Source organism: Lichenostomus cassidix, chromosome 2 (genome assembly GCF_008360975.1).
Source record: "Lichenostomus cassidix isolate B80296 chromosome 2, HeHo_3.0, whole genome shotgun sequence".
In the NCBI taxonomy this organism is placed as follows: domain Eukaryota; kingdom Metazoa; phylum Chordata; class Aves; order Passeriformes; family Meliphagidae; genus Lichenostomus; species Lichenostomus cassidix.
Window position 1 is genome coordinate 63,717,073 of NC_139482.1, and position 22,209 is coordinate 63,739,281.

Below are 22,209 nucleotides of genomic sequence, written 5' to 3' on the forward strand. Positions count from 1 at the left end.
TTTAATACTTACCTGGTAGAAACAAGCTACTTTAGTTAATAAACAGTCATATTAAATATGAAACTCATTAACCTGTACCCAGTCTGCTTGTCACAAATACTGTATTTTTATCACTAAAGAGAAAACTTTCTGATGGATACTCCTGGTGAGCTAGGAAGTCAGTGGATGACAAGCACTCCCCAGCAACTAAGCTACTACTCCTAGGCATATCCATATCAGCCTTCAAAAGATATTTCACAGGCCTATAGGATACTGAAAACAAGCACTAGATGGAGCAGTGGGTAAACTTCTGGACTCTCTCCCAGTTTATATTCAATCCATGAAGTTACCACACAGACCACCAGGAATCTGAGCTGACAAGCTGATGCCAGGTCAGTACTTTGTGAAGACGCAAGTGTGCCTTAGGTGTGGCTGAAACATGAGGCCCTATTACATGACATTTTGGATTCAGTGCAATTAACAGTGGCCACATTCTTACATACATTCTTAGATGTTTGCACATACTTCTTTGTCTAAGGGTTTTGACCAATATATATTCTTTTTTGAAGATTTTCTCTAAGGACCTATAACTCCACAGTAAACCACTTTCCCTTTGACTGCTGAGGACTTCAGACAACAAAATCAAAACCAGACCTTCTTTTTAATTATGGATAATGCATTACACCTTGTCTGCCTTACAAAAATATCAAAGCCTTTTCATAGCTCTGTTCTTTCTTGGTGTTTGAAGATTCCCAATATAGAGTGTCCCTAACATTAGAAAACTCATGTATATGAAGGGAGAGAAATATTCACAAGGCATCTCATCTGGGTTTCAGGCGTTTTCCCAGTTGGAGAAAAAGTTATCTTGTTGGAGAGGAAAAAGCACATTGTTAGGAAACAGCCTCATTATTCTTAGGGTAACTTGGAGGGAAAGGGTAATGCTGAAGTGAAGAGCTTTTCAGCATTTGGGAATGCCGGTGTGGACTTCAGCTTTCTTTAAAGAACAAAAAATAGAAAAGGGGAGGGAATATTTCCAGCTCTTCCCTTGGCAAAAACAATCTTTGTAATGTCAACCAACAGCTAGTGCCGAGCTTATCACACCCTCCACTCTGCCCTGCTCTCCCATCTCAGTAACCTGTTCTGGCTTCTGAAACTCACACCCTTTGGAACTGATTGAATAATGGACTTTTCACTTCAGGCTCTGCATCAAATAAGAGAAAAAGAATCCTGCTGGCTGCATGTGGAGTTATTCAATCTAGCTTCAAGACCCTACATTTGAAAATTCATTTTAAAATTTAAAGAGGGTCACTTCTAAAATGAGTTAAAGTGGATTGTTTTGAAAATGACAATTGTTTTACGGCCTTACCCTTCCTTATTTTTTTGCCTCTGGACTGTTTATCAAAACCTGCCCTAGTTTGCCAATTTCATGGCAAATTACTTCAGTTTTCCAGAAACTGCAGATGTCCCTCACCAGATTATTAAGAAAATAACAGTAGAGTATAAAATGTTTACAGGAGAGCTATTTGAAGAATTATTCAGGTCAGCAGTTAGTCATAAACCTTTATACAAACATCTGTATCACCAGAAAGCTGATGACAACCCCAAATTCTTCTCCTAATTTTTCCCCCACTCTTCCCTTTTCTAATGTGGATTCTAAATTAAACCAATGATTTGCCCAGAATTCATCCATCTGACTTTATGCCTAGGATACGCTCCAAGGAGGCAGGAACAGCTTACAGCTTGGTTAGAAGGACTCAAAATAAGTTTCATTTACTAATGTAAACCTGGCATTTAGCTGAACTCAAGCACTGACAGGCTAATAGTTGTTGTCTAGCTGCAAAACCTATTTATTTCACATTTTAAGACCCAGTGTAGCATCATGTAGTACATGTACATCATGTACATCTCTCAGTATTCCCAGCAGCACCTCTCAAGAGAGGCATCAGTGACTTTAGCTGTAAGGGAGAGCCATGCCCAGCCCAGACAAACAGTAATTACTGCTTTGTTCACCTTGTTCGTCTTCAGTCACTGGTAACAAGAATTGATGCCCAGACAGCAAAGAGTGGTAAAATAGCTCATTGCCATCTCCTCCAGCACAGGTACCACAGGCAGTCACTGAGGAGCATGGATGACTGGAGACAGGAGATTGCCTGCTTTATCTGTGCCTGAAGCTGTCCTGATTCAAGGTGTGATGGCAGAACACGTTAACATGTGACAGCAGCCTTATTTTCAAAGGGTATACAAGATGTCAACGTTAGAACCTGGGCCAGGGAGAGGTTGAAAATTAGCAAAGGAATGCTAAATCACACCTTAAAATCTTACTACAGAGAAATGAAAAAAGACACTATTAACCTGAGCCTAAAGCACTTGGTGTTGGAAGGAAAACCAAGCAAGAGTGGCTAAATTGACAGAAAAAGACCTCAGGTTATGCAAATAGGAATGACAATATTGATCAAGAACAAGAATATCACTGTCACATAATGGGGAAAAGTAATTTGTAGATAGCAATATCCTCTGGCAGTATTGCTGTGAATAATTACTCTGAGGTTCAATTTAGTAGTGATTATCACTGAGATCATTTTAAAGAAGAGTAACGGATGTTAGCAGAGAAAAGTTTTGTTTGTTACTTTATTAATAATGATTTGTATAATGCCTTATTAGTCATCATTTGTATTTGTGTAGAGGTCTTCATTACAAAAGTCACTCTACAGAGAGACCTAATTGATTCTATAGAGAGAACCACATGGATTTTGAGGAAATGCACAATAAATAGTACATCACTTTCATGTGCTTTTCTGTTGGCTATACAGGAGACAAATCCTCTTCCTACAATACACCCTCTCTGCAAAACTGTGGACCCAGATGAAAACAGAACTATGCTAAAACAGTGAGTACATACACCATACTCTGCACTTGCCTAAAATATACATATTAGTGCAGTATGCTCCTATTTCAAATGACAAATGCTCTGAATTATGATAAGGTACTTTAACTAAAGATTTTACCATTTATAAACACTTCTTGAACTTGAAAGCCATGAACTTATTTAGAAGCATGTTATTCCACTTAATGGAATAATGAAGAGTAGAAGCAAAACCAGGCTACCTGCACTTTTTGGCATCCTATGTAGCATTGTCATCAAAGTGATGCTGTGGCAAGGGGAACTGCTCAAGCATGTCACTAAGCTCTGAAACAAGCTATGCCATTATGTGAAAGTTCCCATGAAGCCCCAGTGATTGTTAAATTATTGAATGTGAGTTGCTTGAAAATGCAGTATTTCCAATAATTCCTTTGCAAAAGACTGAAATTTTGTTCACTACTAGATGTCTCAAGCAATAATAAAATCAAAGCACAAAATCCGTATGCAACAGCAGATTAAAGAGAAAGAGGAGAGCATAAAGTATTACTGAAAAATAAAATTAAGGATAATCTTGTGCTAAGTGTTTGGATTCAGTCTTCATCCAGAAAGAAAATCCTACAATAAATACCTATGGATTCACCTTCTGGTAGCATGAAATGTCACTGGTTTACCCACATTTTCACTATGACCCTCTACACAGTGAAGTTAAAATAATTTGGCTCATTGCCAGGAGACAGCACTCCTTTTCTGCCAAAAAACTGGGATGTGTGCAAAACAGGAAGACTTGGGCCTTACCCCTTCCCCCTTGCCCATTACCCTTTCCCCTCCCCTTCCCCTCTCCTTCCCTTTCCCTCTCCTTTCCTTTCTGTTCTTTGCTCAGGACAGCAAAACAGCTGTTTTATTGGTGTGATCCTGGAGAAGTTGGACTGCAGGCCTATCAGTTTATACCTAGCATACATATATATATATAGTATACATATATTTGTGTACACAGCATTTCATATCAGCCAGTTTAATGTGGTTACAGTTCTTTGTTTCCTTGCTGGTAGAGTATATATTTTATTTAATAAGAGGAGCATAGGTATTGCTGTTTTTCCTAGATGCCTCTTGGGAACGTTCTTTGACATCTGAAGCCTTTTTCTGGCAACCAGTTTGTTCTGTAAAAACAACAGGCTGGGAGTTGTGATAGATCCCATTTAGTCTTTTAAGAAACAACTAAATTCTGTGAGTTAACTTGTCTTCTTTTACCATCTAAGGAATATTGGCAGGCTGCAACCATTTTCCTCTGTTAGCCCTTGAAATGATTCTTCATGCTTTTGTCACATAATTAAAATTAGATTATTGCAACTCCCTGCTGGCCGGCCTTAGAGCTTTGTAAACACTCCAGCTGGCCCCTAGGTTCATAGTGAAAGGGATGCTCTAAGCATATTCTTTCTTTGTCCTCTCTTCTCTCATCTGTGTTGAAATCACTGCACTTGCTAACTGCCAGCAGAATTGATTGGGTTATTGCTTTCTAAGGGCAGTGAACATAATGTTAGAGACATTATGTGCCAAAGTCTCTCTCAAGCTTTGCTTGAAAGAGTCTGGATGCAAGAGCTTTCAATCTATTTTCTCTTTGTTGGTGAGGTCTCTTTTTGCTGAAAAGAAGGGAAAGAAGGGGGAGGAAATGGAGGGGCACAGGCTCTCCTAACACAGCATTCAAACAGAAAATGCATACAGCTACAGGATTTCAAAACCAGGGGCTGACTTTCATTGACCAGTGTGTAAATACTGTGGACATTATGTAGTTGTTTCTTCTATGACAAAATGACTCCCTTCCGCCCCAAAAGATGAAAGCCATTTTGAAATAACAGCATGTCCCTCTACAGCCAGGCTTTCTGAGTTCAGTAGGCTGCTTTCCTGCCTCACTTCTTTTTATGTCACATTTGCTTATGGACCGTTACTCCCACATTCACATCCAGCCAGTTCCGTCTTATAAATCTTGCATGGAACATCGTGACCATGTGAGATTTGCCTGATGAGCTTGTAGGGATTATCATATTAAAGTTCTCAAGGGTCTGAATGACTAATTGTTAATGAGAGGGAACAATGCAGGGATAATGGTGCTTTAAAAATAAGTAATACTAATGGCATAGTTTGTGTTTGGATGTGATTGCTCATCTTGCTGTCACATGTAGAGATTATCTCTTAGTGTCCTCTGGTTTTATGGGCCCATAACCTCAGCTCTATAATCAGATACTCAGTAAGCACTTATTCTGCCAAAGGAGAATTACAGTGGTGAAGAAGCACTAACAGGCAGTAAACCTGGCTGTATTGAACTCTCCAAAACTGTCAGAGCCTCACCACTGAAGCCAAGAGTACATTTGTTTGGGTTGAGTTTTTACATAGTCTTGGCCAGCCAGTGTTATGAAATGGTGACTATGGCTGCAGAACCACAGGAGTAATACTGTAGAATAGGAATGTTCCTTATTTGTGCTTCACCTTATCTCTCATATTAATGATTTATGTTCCAGCCTGGTCACCTCTGTGCTGAGTCACTTTTTCAGTGCTATCTATTCCTTTGGACACCAATATTTAGTCATGCAGCGCTGTTGCTAGCCCGGGGCTTGATTTTAAATCCCTTGGACATATTTCCAGAACAACTCCCCCATCCAGCTGAAAGCATAAGCACTGTGGGTCTTTGGCAGCTCTGCAAATCAAGACTGCAGCTCCCAGAAGAAGTCTGAAAACAGTTGATTCTTACACTCAGCTTCCTGCCACAGTGTAGTTTGTGACTGCTGGCAGCCACAACATAACATAAGCTCTGTTTCTTTTTCCCCTGTCTCATTGGGGCTTTTGCTAACATAAATATGTTACCACAGGTAAGCAAGTGCACAACGCCATGGCTAATGCAGAGAACATCCTCTCCTATGACAGAGATGGCATTTGCCATGCTCTGCTGCCTTCCCAGTGCAAACATCTCTGCTGGGGACCTCACCACTGCAGTGCTGGCATGCCACTGCCTTTGAACAGGGACAGTGCCAACCTCCCAGACAGCCGTAAGCATGCGAAGCCAAGACACCATGTATCAGGGCCTGTGCATGTGTCAAGGACAGGTTTCCCAGCCTGAAATGTCAAAGCAACTGTTTTTTTCCCTCAGGAGGTGCATTTGTCTCTATGGTGAAGAAAATGTATTATCACAAGTGTTGCCTTTGAGCTGAGAGCTGGATAAAGACCAAACAGACACTGAATCCAGCAAATTTCAGCATCCCCCTCTTCAGAAACAACTCCTCTGACAACTTTTTTCTTCCAAGAAACAGTCTGCTTCCAAAGGGAGAGAGCTGAATACTGACCAACACACTCCTTGCTTCCAGACTTTACATGACAACTGCTTCGAAAGCAACACTTAAAGTTTGTTCTGTTGAGGACTGATCTCAAGCCTAGTGCCCTTGTTAGCCAAACTGGGACTCCGCTTCTCGTGAGCCCATGTCCCCAGATATTGGCACAGATAAATGGCCTCTAACTGGGCTCTTTGTTTTGCTCCTAACATTACAGACCCCACACAGAGACACAACCCCTAGTTTCAGACCTGGGGACTTTCGGAGGGCTGTGCAGTAATCCTGTTGCTACTGAGTCCCAAAGGCATGAAGGGGGCAACTGATTCCAGCATGCCAGCAAGCCAGCTAGGATCCCTGTTCCTGACCTCACACCAGCTTCTTTCTGGGTGTCAGCTGCTGACTCTGACTGAGTTACTCACTGCTGTGAGCCAAAGGAGCCAGGACCCACAAGGTATTTCACTCTTAAAACATCTTGCTATGCTGCAGAAATGCAGGCTTGTGGAATAAAACAGTTAGTTAAGCAGAAGGAGATGGATACTTTATCACTTGACTTAAATGGACAAGCAAAAAATCTCCAGCTGCCTTTCACAAGTAATTTCATGTTATTTGTCCTGTGTTGTTCTGATGTTTTTCTGTTTTTAAGAGAGTGAGGATGGTATGGAGTTTTGTTCCTTTCTTTATTTTTAATTAGCACCTCTGGGCAGTGACCCAATCAAAGCCTCATCTCCCTAAAAGAAGCCTGTCTGACCATAACTTGCATGTTCCAATTTTCATTCACAGGCAAAGACTATCTGTTGTCCAAGTATTTTTACTCTGTCATAATCAAAATACAAATTGTAGCTTAACTTAAAATAGACATGTCAGAAACACTTGACATGACCTGCATACCTGTCAACAAGTGATAATCAAATTTCCTTGCCATACTAAAGTTGGGCAGAAGACATTTATTTTAAAAAAAGCAACCCAACCTATCTGGTTTCCATATCATATTGAATTTCTGAGACACAACGGGAGTTTTTATTTTATGCAAAGGAATCTAAAAGGAATACAAGCAGTTAAAAGGATGTCTGCTGAAGCTGGGACAAGGGTACAACTTCTCTTTGAAACAGCCTACATGCAGCATTACTGAAACTTAAAGGGAATTAAACTGAAACTTAAAGGTGGAATTATTTCTTGGCTTTTCCCACTTATTGATTATGTAAATACAGTTTCCCTTGTATAAATATTTAGCTTCTCCATTTCTCTCTGAAAATCAAACAGCAGCAGGGGTAGAAAAGCAGGGAATACAATTGTAAAATTGGCATTACAGTGTTTTTGTTAAAGTTGAGAGCACAAATTGTAGTGCATTTTTAATGAAGGTAAGACCCAAACTGATACCATCCCTTACAAAATTATTGGGAAAAAAAATTACACAGTGCCAAAAGGAAATTTCATACAGAGAAGTTTCTTTTAAAAAAATGCAGTGATAACATGGCAATGTTTAGCAGAAAAAGATAAAGGTGTAAGGAAAGAGAAATTATTCCAGCTCCTTTCTGCATAAATTTCCTCTGGAAGTGTTTGCAAGAAACAAAAAGCACGTCCCAGGAATACAAACAAATAGCCCTGTATAGTACATGGTTAAAATTATCAATGTCTCACTAACTTGTGATCCAGACTAAGCAGGGCATTAAAAAATCCAAAAGAGCACAGCATCTTCTATTCCTGAAGAGACTGAAAGGGTACACTGACATAACAGTTTCCAACAGCTGTGATAACAGCCTGTGCAGGGTCAGGCTGGAGCTGATGGACAACAGCCCCTTGCACGCAGAGTGCTGGAGCCACGCTTTGCGGGGCTGCCTGCTGCCCGGCTCAGCTCTGGTTACCTTGTACAGTATATCACAGACTAACCCTTCTGTGCTTCTCTGAGTCCTCTTCCAAGGGGTTCTCCCCCATCTCCTTTTCTGCTTCACCAAGGCAGAGGAATGCCTGTCCCTGCCTCCTTTACTCGACTTTGCCTGTTTCAGCTCCTGACACAAAATGGCCCTTCCTCAGCCGGAGGTGTTGTGAGAAGCATAGAAGAGGGCTTTTCCTTCCCACACTAATTGCGTGATTTTGGGATGTAAAAGTTCCAAACCTCTGCTAAATATGGCATCAGAACGAAAGCATCTCTTTGTCATGACGTTGCTGCTCTAAGACAGGAACTTACTGGGTTAAAATCAAAAACACTTCTTATTTATTTGAACAATCTCCCACTAAGTTCAAGGCAACTGTACTGAGAGGAAACTACGGTGGAGACTGCTGAACAAAAAAGCTCACAATTATCAACTAATTATCCCAGGAAATCTACTGCTGTGGGAGACATCGTTGCCCTTGATCCCATGAGACAGGAGGACCAGGACACAGCGAGCTTTGGTACTCCTTGCTGGCCTTAACCCCCAGCTCTGGGAAAACTGCTGTACCTCCCTGAAAAGCCACTCCATGGAAGAGGAAAGTAGTAACACACCCCAGAATATTTCAGCTGGCTAAAATGGAGGGCAGGCTGCCCACTAACATGCATGGTAAGTAAGGAAAGTAGATACCAGGCCTCCTTAGCTGATGAATATTCCAAAATAAATGTCACAGGAAGAGACCTTTCTCCTGTCCAGCAGCACAGCTTCAAGAGGAATGTTTGCAGATCAGATGTTGCCATGGGATGTCTTCAGATACAGTCTCAGGATATCTTGACTGTTTCCTGTGGATTCACAGAGCAGGTAAAAGAGTGAATTCTGAAGATTTTGTCCTCTCTTTATAGGTAGTCTGAGGGACCTGGAATCTGACTCTTCATAAGTCTAAAAAAATTGCAAAGACCATGTAGTTTCTGGGGGGAGGAAACATGACTGGCACCCCAGGGAAGCTGAGGAACATTAAAAACTAAAAACCAAACCTGACCTTTTTTTGCAGAGATGCCACCTGGATTCTGACAAAAACAGATTTGCAATGCAAATTTGCATATTTTAGGAAAGTCTGAGTGCAGAAGGCTAGGAAAAGTGTCAAATGTCTGATACAAACCATGTTCTGAAAATATGTGAAAGGAGTATGGATAAAGATTATGTTAGAGGTGTTAACCAGCTTTTTGATTATTTGTCTTTGCAGATGATACTTTGTGTCAGTGTAAATTTTAAGTTCCTTCAGGTTCAGCTGTCCCTTGCATTGCTGGACTACATGCTAATTCCCCCTGATGTGCCAAAGGTGGAGAGAACCACTTGCATATGCCATGCTTTACTGGAGGGGATAAAACCTCTGAAAAGCAGCAGGAATGGTAAATTTTTAACCTTTTCCTCTTTCTCACACAAACTGACTGTGATTGCACTTAAAAGGCAAAATTAATACCCGAGACAATACAGGATCAAAGGCTGTGGAATTAATTTTCTAAGCAAACAATTAAGAGTATTTGCAAGACTTCTGGCACTTTAGTATCATGAAGCTTTCAAGAGAATTTCATCTGAAGGGATCTGAACTATTGGAGATTACACACACTGCATGCTCAACTCGCACACTTGCAGAGAAATTCCCTTTTAGGCAACTGTGAAATGCATGTGTTTCAACCATTTACCTGGCACTCGTATAAACAAAAATAAGGGGAAGAGGGCTGCAGAGGACGAATCACAGAGCCTGGGGATTAGTGGAAGGAACATGAAACCATGAGAGGTGTACATGCCCATATTTATTCTAATGCTCACAGCAACTGCCTAGTGAGCAAATGGTCACTCCTAGTATGACTAATGGTGTAACTACTTAAGGACTTATTTCTACTGAAGTTTATGAAAGTTAAATTAAAACAAACCACATGGTTTAAAATAGAAATGTTCACTATCTGCTGTGAGCTGCAACAGACTATTTCAGCACATGTATGATTTTAAGCACACATGCAGTCCTCTGGAAAGAGATGCAGTGCTTAAAACTGCATGCTCACACTGACTGCTTTGCTGAAGTGGAGTCTCCATTTCACCATGCTGAGCTGCACATCCAAAGTCTTTCCAACTTTACTTTGCAGCCATTAGTTTTGGGCCCCACGGGAAGCTATTTATAAATATCTGAAATAATTAAATCAGATCTGTACAGCAGAAAAAGGAATCAACGAAATATGGTCACTATGGCAACAAATATTTTCTGGATGTAGTTTTGCTTCTAATCAGCAATGGTGTCCCCATGTTCCTAACAATGGCAAAAGTTGTCAGGCTGTTCTTGTTTGCCTGTTTGTATTAAACATGCTTCTACAGAGTAAAATAATAAACGTAATGTCCAAGTATTTTAGACAAAGGTCCCTTTTCAGCAGTATTTTACATTAGTTAAAAAATTATTAGGAACTTGAAAAAGGAATCCATTGTTTTCCCATCTTCTTACTGCTCTCCTGCCTCCCTGGTACAGAGCGACCCTCTGCTACACTGAGAAACTTCATAGACTCCAACTCTGACTTCAGATACTAAAGTGACCCCTTCATCACCAACATCAGATGAAAGCAAGGTTAGGGGAAAAAAATGCCACAAACCAAACTGCTGTTTTCACCAGGCAGTGCTGGCTGACCCCTGTATCTATATTAAGCAAAACCAGAAAATAAAAGGTGCTCACACTTCACAAGACCCTATCTGCAAAATATTCTTCTGGCCATGTCAATCACAAAAGATAGGCCCTACACGCAACATGGTGCAAATGTCCAAGTCATGTCTGTGCATGGTCTCTGAACTTGCCAACATGGCCACAGCCTCCTTGGAATTTTGCAAATTCCATGCTTTGTGGATTGTTTCTTTGGTGGGTTGTAGATATCTCAGAGGGCTTTGTGAGCTTGTCTGCACTTTGGTGGAGCTCAAAGACATGAAGGGGTTGTCTGAGCTTGCTTTGTTTTTTATTTTTTTCCCTGAGTATGTAAACCAACATCTCAAAAATCATTTCAAACACCAATATTGTCCATTGCCAAATGAGAGGGCATTTCCAGGAGAGGTCTATATTTCCTCTCTGGTTTTATATTCCTGTTTTTTTTATAAACAGTGGCCTCAAAGGTATGTAGTCAGTCCAACTATTTCTTTCCCTTCCCTTAAGAACTAACAAATGCATTGGCAGTGTCAACCAAATGCGGCAAAGGAGATCAGTCCTCGGAGTTTGTTAAGATTGTACAAGTTTCATGGAAACAGTTCTTCAGCAGAGAAGAGTGATCTTTTCCATGCCATGACTGAGAAATTTTGTTCATTGTCTTGTCAGCTGTGCAAGAATCTGTGTTAGCACTGGGGCAAGAGGCGAGAAAGTACTCAGACTTCTGATTGCCCCACTCGGGAGAAGGTTCAGTGGGAGCTGACACCTTTTTTAGACACCAATATAAATCATATCTCTCTATGAAATAAGCCTTTGTAACTCCCAGTGTGTCTCACCTTGCCAATCTTACATCAACTATTAAATTGTTAATATTGATCTTTAAGTGTCTCTTCACAGAGAGACAACTCTGTGCCAACTCAGATGTGAGGTTTTAGATTGAGGACACACTCCAATGTAGATTTGTTTATTTATTTATTTATTTATGATAATTATCATGTGATACATTGGAGAAAAAAAAAATCTGCTTATGCAAGAGAGGCATTAGGTTTGTAAAGCTCAAGCCACACCCTCCACACAACCAAAAGAGCAGCAAAGCCATACAGAGATGTCAGAGCAAAGGATATGCTCAGTGAACCTCTAACTTGGAAACTTTGGTGTTTGTTTTTCTTTTCTTTCATCAATGCAGGAAATTTACACTAGCAACAGAGCTATAGCTGAAATAATGCATTTAGAAAATCAGCAACAAAATACTTGGAGCTGACATGACTGCTTTCCCTCTGATCTTTAGCTTTCAAACCCCTCCTGACACAACTCACCTTCTGGACACAGCAAAGAGAGCAAAGGAAACTGGTAACCTCTCACCCACATCAGCACCCACAGCAGCAGTACCAGTGCATTGGCCCAGGCTGCCCTGGGAACATACAACTGGTTTTTGGCATATTTTCTTCTTTACTAATACAGTGTCTTAAAGCAAATATTCCTAGTAAAATTAAATGCTACTAAACTTGTCCTGTATTAGAGAGTAACTTCACGTCCTTCTCCCCGCCCCGGCATGGGTGAGGAATTCATAAAAATCTGAGGTCCTTTATGTTTGCATTGGGAGGCTACCCCCACCCTCAAGGTGGCTGTTTGTTAATGGGGTAGCCATTGCAATGTAGGGTTATCTGACATTTGTTTTCTAATGCACATGCTGTTTCAAAAAGAATAATGAAAATGTAAATAAATGCAAAGGAATCCTGAGGATAGAAAAATATTTACCAAAAAACCCACTTAATGAAAGGCCCACATACTGCTCTGTATTGTGTCACTGACCATATATATATGTTAATTCTTCTAAGCATCATTTGCCTAACAGCATGGAAACTGCCAGAATTTTAAGAACTGCTATCAGATAACTTGAAATGACATTAGACAGACCATACAAACAGCAAACAGACTCTGGTGAGTGTTTTCTTGAATCTGATCTGAGGTGCGGCATGGTTTTGCTACATGTAGACTTTAAGATTGCTAGACACCACCAGAGTCCCTAAGCTTCTGTGGCAAGAGAAGTTATACAACATATTGCAAAGACAGGGCTCTGAGAAATTTCACATGCTGGGGACAGATCTGAAATTTTAATTTATACCCTTGCCAGTCCAGGGGGTTGTTTTTCCCTGCTTCTATCTTCTCATACTTTGCTGTCAATTCCTAGTCAGTGAGATGAGAAAACTATTGCATAATTCCTGAATTTCACTTTTAGGACTGTTTTCCTGATGCATCCAGGGTCACAGCAGTACAGAGAATCCCCAAGCCAGAACTCCCTGTGCTACATGCTAACTCAAAACAGCCACAAAGAGAGACAGGCGGTATGGATCTCAACCGCAGGGATACTCTGAGATCTTGAAAACACTTGTGCATGTACTGAACTCATTAAAAGGAATTCTGTTATTTTCTAGGGGCCTTTTCACATGCTTAAGAAGATGCCTATTAGGATGACAGCACAGACAAAACTAGTAAACTTACAAAGGATGCTTTTACAGAGCAGAGAAGAGAACAGAATAAATCCTCCAGAACAAACTGCATTTCCACACAACTATGCATCCTTACACAAATACTTCCTCTATTTAAATAAGATTATGAAAGTATTTTCCCATCCCCTGCATATAATATCAAATTTAAATTATTCTTCTTACTCACTAGTATTTCTCATGAACTTCTAATCTAGTTGAATTTAGGGTCTCTATTTTCTTCAAGCTAGCTGCCTCCCCTCCTCTGCTCCATTTTAATAAAACCTGTTAACATGCTTGAGAATTGAACATGAACAAAAATCTCCCATTCCCTCCAAAAGTATGGCATTCATGAAGATGTCATGAATAAATAAACATTCTCTAGTGTTCTGTTTCTTTTGTCTAGCTTATTGGTGTTGAGAAACCTTCTTCTTCATTTATTTATGTTGGTATTTTATTTCCTTATTGAGTTTCAAAGATGAAAAGAGAAAAATAAGTACCAAGGAAATAGCTGATAGACTGAAATGACCAGGAATTTTCCCAGGGAGTTTGCAAAAAATATGCTTTAAGATGAACATGTTGGTGTCTCATTATTTCATTCAATATACCTGCTTTTAATATGGAATGCATGACATTTTGTGTATGAGAGTAGAGCCAGTGTAGCAAGATCAGTGTAGTAAGAGCCAGCGAGCCAGTGTAGCAAGATCAGTGTGCAGGAATACAATTTCTTCTAATTCTGATTTAATCATATTGCATTTTAGGCCCCTAAATATTGACTGTTGTGCTTTGAAGAGAGACAATCCTGCCTAGGCCAGCTTTTTTCAAATGGTACAGATCAGACCAGGTCAGTTTGCACAGACCCACTGGAGCAAATTCAATATTTTTACGTTTTTCCACATTCCCTAGGGAAACAGCGTGTGGCAGCATACTTGCAGCTCCCAGTGAAAAGGCAATGTGCAAGATCAGGCCAGCAAGTGGGCTGATTCTTTTTATGTCCCCTTGTTGTACTCCATTGCAGATCTTGGTAAAATGAGCACATTTCAGAAGAATAATTGCTGAAACTCTAATTTTTAAAAGAATTGATAAACCTCAGTGAAAATTAAAAGATACTGACAAATGCTAATTGGGTAGGCAGGATGCTTAGGTCTCAAAATACAGTCTACATTTTGTCTTTAAAAATCCAAGCACTATACCTGATTCTTATATGCAATTAATATGAAATTTTAATTGTTTCATGTTGACTGGGTCCATCTTTCAAAGCCACAAGAATTCTTCAGTAGAATTAAATCCAACTTGATCCTTGCACATGGCTAACCAGAAGACAATATATCTTTTCTACAGCACTGTTAACAGACTCACAGCTGTATTTTCTCAGCAAAGGTCCTTTCCAGAGGTGAAAATGGAGGCATTAGAGCCCAACATACTTTCTGTGTCCTACTTCATAACCTCACACCTTATATGAACTGTGAAACTTAAGACTAAGGGACAAACATGACAAACCAGCCAAACAGTACTATTTTTATTCTCATGACAAAGCCTGAGTTTGGTTGGTTGGGTTTTTTTACTTCTTTTTAAAGGCAAAAGTCATGCCTTTTCCAACTGAGGACAATAAAGGCTGTAAGAATGCTTAGAAACCTCACATTACCTTACTGGGTTGCAGCAATGAGTATGTAGATGTTACGCTGAAGAAACTCCCGCTGCTCAAGCGGTAACATGCTCAAACTTCCACTTGTACTGCAAAACAAAACAACAAAAAACCAACCTGCTGCATAGTTTTGAAGCTATAGCCCTTGGGGCTAGAATCTTACAGGTTAAACTTACAGGTAAATTTTTGACAGAATTTGACTTTCAAATTTGTAGGATAAATATAGAAAGCAATGGTGATTCAGTGCAGGCAGAGCTCCTCCCTTCTGAGTCACTTCTGCTTGGATATCACAGGAGGATGGGAGCAGTGCTGTATACCTGCAGGTGTCACCTTACTGAGGGATCATACTACAGAGATCCTGACCTTTTGGCAGGGTGTGAAGAAAGCCTCCAGAAGCTTTTGCAGAAGGAGGTTTATTCCACTTTAGTGTTTGGGCCAAATTCTAATTTACCTCCTTTCTACCTACCAAAAAAAAAAAGAAAAAACACCCCAAAAAAACAGACAGGAAAAAAATCTCCCTGAACAGCAAAGATAATGTGGTCTGACAGTCGTTGAAGAAGAGGAATGCTGTGTCACAGAGGAGCACTGGCTGTACCGCAGCAGCAGGTGGTGAGACTCAGCACAGGGTAGTAAATCTCTCCGAGGTCCTTCTGGAATGAAGGCACTGAGCAACCATTGCATGCTGCTATTTTTTTTAACAAATCACATCTAATCCAACAAGTGGAACCACCTAAAAGCTATTGTTGTATTGGAACTATTTTTAGCTGAAGAAACCAAGACTGCAAAGTAAACTGGATAGTAAGAAGCTCAGACTAAAAATACTTGACAGCAACATGATATCTTTGGATCAGAAAACATGGTTGAGCTAGTAAACAAGCTACATTCTCCTACAACACAACTCATGAGCACAGTATGTGTGAGACTGGGAATGCACTGTGTATCTAGAGAGAGGACAGCACATAAATGGGATGACCTCTGGCTAAAGTCCATCTTCCCTCCTAAATGTTCTCTTCAGCCCTTGCAAAGAAAGTCTCAAGCTCTAGTCTGATTGTCCAAGTCACAACATGAAGAACTTCACATCCCTAGCAAAAGATGTTATGAGAAGGAGATGGAGCACAAATTTAATTTATCCACTTTTCCTCTATGTGCCTTTGTCCCGTGGATAGCTCCAAAGGAAAGGAAAGGACAGTTCTGTGGAGCAGTTCTCTCTCTTCTTTGCTCATGCTGTGATTAGCAGACATATCCCTGGGTGAGAGCTGAGGAACACTGAAACCTCTCTTTTTCTCTTGATGAAAAAGTAGTCAAGGGAACATTTTGGACTCTAATTGCTTCAGCAATGAGATGAAAGCAAATTTTCTGACAAACTAGGTTTCCCCAGTAAAAGCAATACAAGAAGAACAATACAAGGCCCTTAAAAAAAAAAAAGTATGGGGTTGGGTCATAAATTAGAACCTTCCAGCTCTCTGACAGGGAAGCACGAGTCACTCCTGTGAAGGGCTGAGAGTGCATGGGGCCACTGACATGGCTATTCCTGAATCCAGAGCTACAGTACTACAGTATTCGTGTCATCAGTTTCAAACTAAGGACTAAGGACCCGAGGCGTGTTTGAGCTCTTCTCTGCACTTCTACCCATGTATCCACATTTCTTTTCTACTAAGGGATGTGCAGTGTTCTGTGAGGCAGATGTCTGGCATACAGCTTGTCGACTGCCAGTTTAATCCCTTGTAATAATAACTGGCCGGGGTTTAGTGGCTGTGTTTCACCAGCATCCCCGTATTTCTTTCCTCTCTTTTTTTCCTGCTTGTTTGACTGCAGGTCAGATGCAACCTGATGTAATTTGATTTCATTCTTTGCTTTTAGCAGTGCTCCACCAGTTTAGACTGGTTGAGAATTTTTTTCTCAACAATACTCTTTGTACCAGGACTTCTTGTTTTGCATACAAAATACAAGCAAGTAATGAGTTACGTGGTTGTATCAGTCCAGGCTATGTGCACATGGCTCAGCAGACAGCTCCAAGCACTGGTTTTCCCATTGGGTATTGTGGTGGCGTGCAACATTTTGAAGATGCACAAGAGTGTGCTCAGCAGACAGTCATTCAGCTATTAAGCCACATGGAACATCAATGGGATTTGCAGATCTGTTAAATGGCTGTCTCTTAGTTGCCTGTGACCAGCTCAGGTGAGTATGAGAGTCAGGTGTTTCACACTCCAATTTCTAAGCTTTAGCTAGTCTGAAAATCCCCATTTATTCCTTCCCCAGCACAACTGCCTTGTTTGCCGTCAACATTAAGAATCATTGTTCAGACTCGTGTCACATGGTGGGTGTGAGAGCTTTGTGATTTTGCAGGTTCAGCTTCTGGCATCAGTGCTCCCTCCATTGCAGCATCATAGGACAACTTCTGTTCATGCCAGGCACCAGCCTCGTTCTACCTTCTGACCTGTTCTAGCACTGGGCAGCACTATTCAGTATAGCACTTGGTATTCATAATAGACTTGGTATTCATAAACCCTTTCCCTTGGGTCTTTTTCTAACATATCTTTTCCTTGTGTTCCCCTACCAACATGATATGCTCACTGCAACTTCTATGGTTGCATTCAACCTTCTGGCTTCACTCATCATTCACTCCTGCTTCACCTGACATGCTTATTATTTTCATACAGATAGGCAATGTGTCTTAAATCTACCATGCCACAAGCTTTGAATTTGTTTGCTGGATCGCTGAAATTCTGTGTCACCTCTTCCACTGTGCTTTAAAGGGAAAAATATTCCCATCAGAAGCTACCGCTGGTGGTCGACATTTGGTGATTTAATTGGGAATAAGGATCTTATCAGAATTGAAGATCATGTGGCTTAGAGCTCAGATACTGTAACAAAAGGGACTTTGGAATACGGCAATATTAATATGTTTCAGGGGGGAAAAAGAAACCTATGATGAAATCTGTTATAATGGGGACACTATCAGGAGAGAGGTGATGGAAATTTCCCCAGTTAGGAAACTTTTAGCAGAAATTCACTATTCAAGAACTTATCCTATATAAAGATTGTACATCAGCAAGAAGAGTGAGAAGACGATGAGGTTTCCAAGATTCTCACACTGTGATTTCTGGAACATGAGTGTACTACCAACTTTATGCTTCCCTAGACAAACTATCACCCGTGTAACACACACTGAGCAGAGCAGAGGTTAGACATTCTGCTCCTCTCTGTAATGGGATGTGGTTGGTGGAAGTGCACAGATTAGCAGACAAAGCTGTGCCTAATGTTATTAGCTGAATGCTTTCACGGAGCTATGGCATTATGGAACTTCAGCAGAAATGTCTCACTGACGAAAGTGATAGTCTTACTATGTTAACAGAAAAACATTACTTTTATTTTCAGCCCTACATAACAAATCATGGTGGTTGAGGCCCCAGACATTCTAATAATAGTGTTAGCAAATAAAATGTGTGTGTAAGTAAATGTATATGATGATATACAGAGACATTCCAGTCGTGTTTAATTGATGGTGTACTGAATGTTCTGAAGACCACTATTATTTACTGAAATAAAGCACTAGCAAGAATGACTGGTGTGCAATATAATCAGGAGTCTTTGTTGTTTTCAGAAACCTAATGAATGAACACATAACATTCACTGGTTTCCGACATGACAGGCATATGGTGCTCATAAATAAATAAAAAGCATGATATTACAGTTACACTGATACCACTGAGTGGCAACATTTGGTAAACTGGAAAGCTGTCTATTCTATCCTACCTCGACAGCAGAAACACAAAATCTCTGAGTAAAACCAATTAATTGTGACTGATAGCTTTTAGGGTTTCCTCCCATTAAGCCATGTTACTAGCTTCCAAATCAAACCCTAGATCACTTTCTCATGTATAGCTTCAGATATATATTTTAAAACCATTAAAATTACATAGAAGGTAATTGTCAGCTTCAGTGCCCTTCAGCAACAATACCTCCATACCTAGGGGAGATTCACTGCGATATAAAAGACTGCAGCAGGACCTGGATGCCTACATTCTACTTTGATTCAAAACTGAGATCCTGAAAAGGCCAAAATAGCTGCCCAGAGGACCAATACTGCTCTTTTACACTGGTCTACTGCTTGTGGTACGTACCAGAACATGGGTGACCCTGGTTCAATTTCCAAATTTCCATGCATTTAGGAACCCCAGTTTCACATCTCTCCCAGGATTGCTCTACCTATACACTCCTCTTTCCCCATGTTTTCACTGTTTGCCTGAACTGTGGTGCTTTCCCCAGTGGCATCACTCCTGCAAAATTCACAACATAGAGGAATATGTTTCTTCCTGCTACACTTGCATTCCAAAGCCACAACCAAATCCCTAGCAGTAAGTCATCCAGCTGACCCATCTCAAAACAAAAATTACATATTAGCTCAAGCAATTGGGAAAATGACATTGGTGAAATTGTCCACTGGCCTCCCTTCAGCACAAGAAATGCTGTACAGCCCATGCCTTTAAATCTTAAAATCCCTTAGTCTGGCTGCAAACTTAGCCAGACATCCAGCATGGCCAAATAAACACCAACTTGAGCAAACTCCAGGCTAATCCTCATCTGACTTCATCCAGATTCTTCCGTTTTCTGTGGTACCTACAGGTTCTGTAGATGAACCTTCCTCTTCAAGCTTTGCTGAGCCCTAGCCCTAGCACAAACACACAAGCCCCAGTGAGGCCACAACATTTTCACAATGGGTGTCATCTGAAAGAACTCCCCTCCTGGACTGTTTGTGATAACCTCTTTTGGGTTACAACTAGCCCAAAAATCAGGAGCTAACATATGGTATAGTAGTATACAATACATTCCTGATCACTAAAGTGTTCAAATGGTTTTCAATTAATTTCCGTATTATAGAGGTCACCTTTCTCTTTGGATAAATCTAAAGTGATGATTAAGGCTAAGATACAGTTGGAAAATATTTTTATTTCCAAGGGCTGCTGAAGGAATAGATAGCCTGGTGCTAGTAGAATCAAATCAAGCCACAGTTTGGCCATAAGATCATGCATCCAAGAGCTGGAGGCCTGTGTTCATTTTTTATAGGTTATGCCACACAGAAATGAAGGCTTGTGCTGACAGTGGACTGAATGGACTAGAGGAAGCTGCAAATAGTGAGGTATCACTTCTCTGGGATTTAGGTAAGGATTCCTAAGAATCCTAAGGCTGGAAAATCATACCCTAGATTCTGTCAGGACCACCAAAGCAGAAAAAGGTCTGATGCTAGAAGGGATGTAAGGTAAAACTGAGTTTTGAGGAGTTATCCTTCAATAGTAGGGGTTGTTTTCTTGTGATAGTGCTAGTGATACAGTTGAGTTATAATAACGAATGGGCTAGAGAATTGTATTTATTCCTGAATTTTACTGGGATTGCCATCTTAAACTGAGGATACTAATACAGTAGTAGAACTGTTGCAGCATTTCTTACAGGATGTATTTTAATCTGTTAATGGCCAGGGTCACTTCTGGTTTTACAAAAGAAGACATGTTAGCCTGTCAGACTAGGATGAAAACCATACTGCAGATACTTTGAATCACAGCAGTACAAACAAGGGCTGCATGATGAACCCTACCTAAATGCAAGAAGTCTGTCTTTTGTTGAGACATAGATGTGGAAAGTTAGGTCTTGTTTCTGAATCCTGGAAGACCTGCCGTTGCTGCTAGACCAAAAAGCTAGGGTTTGGGTTTGGGACTGTCAAAGTCATCAGTCTTCCACTTGGGCTGAGAAAGGTGAACTCCTAAATACACCTGCAAGTAGTTCTGGGACAGCCAAGTGTTGCTTTTCTGGCCTTAATACAGGAGTTTGTGTAATGACTGCAAAGGCAGGCTAATTCACCATTCCTGCAGACACAAGATACTCACGTGTGCTGGGCACATCAAGGGAAAGGAAACATGATGGGGTGGACTACATTTAGTTTTAAGTGAAGTTCATCTTCCAGGTCCACAAGGGTCTGAGGTGTTAAAAGCACTCCTAAGTGGGCTGTGTGCTGCAAGGCTCCATTGCGCACTGACGCCCTTAGCTGGGCTAGTATTTAAGTTCAGGTCACTGGGCCAGTGTTTAAAGTTACAATTAGCCCTCGGAACAGAAGTAGCTGGAGAATCAGGTTTAACACAATGTTCCAGACCATCAAGAGAGTCAAGCAGAAGACGTTTTGGGACAGAGTTAGCTGACCTAACTGAATTCAGGTCAAGGTTAAGGGCCCATCATAATTTTAGTTGAAAAGCAACATTTATGTCTCATCCTGCTAGGGTTGCTAGATTTCACCTCAGTTAGTCCTAACATATTGAACCAAATTTGATATGGAGAGTCTGAAGGATCAAGTAGGGTTTAGTGACAGCATGGCTTAGTATTGTAGAGGCCATTAGAACTAGGAAAACTACTGATGAAAATATCAAATAGAGCTAAGGTTAGATATGGGCAAGCAGGGCCTGAATTTAGGGCTAAGTGCAGTTATTATGGTTAATGCCTGGTACAGGGGGGGACTGAAGAACTTTGTTAAAGTCTGTTCTACAAGTGATGCATTGCTCTTTTACATAAGGGAGAAAGAGACTTCATAGGGAAAAGCCTAGCAGACAGAAGAAGGAGAAAGAGGAAGAAGAGACACACAGTACTTATCAAGACTTTGGTACCACAAGGGAATGGTTTAGAAGTCTATACACATATGCACATCTGTTTTCCCCAATCTTTAACCTTCCTCCCATCCTTCCTGTCTCCTTGTGAGTCTCCCTTCCCCCCAACTCCCACAGTCCTCTGTCTCTTCATCTCACACAGACATTCCTTTCTTTATGTTTCTCTTCACCCTTCCCAGTCCCAGCATTGGGCAGAGGCAGCAAGAGAAGAGAAAAACACGGGAAGCCCCTTTACCATTTTTTTCATCTTGTGACCAAGCTAACAGCAAGAACCACAACCACCAACACCACCACCACCACCACCACCACAATAAAAATGGATGTGTTGCAGCACCATAGTTTTGCTAGCCTGAAGAGAGCAGTAAGTGAGGGTTGCAGGGGCTTCACCACAAGCCTTCAGAGAGGAATCGAAGCATTTGAGCACCGCCAGCAACCAGTGAGCCTGCTCTGCCCGTGAGCTCTCTGGCCGGCCGGGTAGCGCTGACCCCACCGGACCCTGTCTCCTGGCACTTGCTCTTTGCAGCGAACCTGCCTCGAAGGGCACCGGGCGTCCCCGAGGGGCACCTCTGAGGCCGCCCCCTTGCCTGGCGGCCCCGCGGCCCGGCTGCCGCCGCACGGGGGGCATCCAGCTGTTGCCAACAGCTGTGTGTGAGCCCCGGCTGCGCGCGGCCGAGCGCGGGGTCCGCCCCACCGCCGTCCCCGCCCCTGCGAAAAGGAGGAGGAACCG

The 22,209-nt window shown here is 41.2% G+C and overlaps 1 long non-coding RNA gene across 1 annotated transcript; it reads left to right on the forward strand.

The window, feature by feature from the left end:
- The first annotated feature begins 1,969 nt into the window (after positions 1 to 1,969).
- LOC146441499 (uncharacterized) lies at positions 1,970 to 18,413 on the forward strand. The gene is made up of 4 exons (XR_014849936.1): positions 1,970 to 2,215; positions 2,790 to 2,866; positions 8,474 to 8,885; positions 10,684 to 18,413. It is a non-coding gene; the product is annotated as an uncharacterized LOC146441499 (long non-coding RNA).
- The last annotated feature ends 3,796 nt before the right edge of the window (positions 18,414 to 22,209 follow it).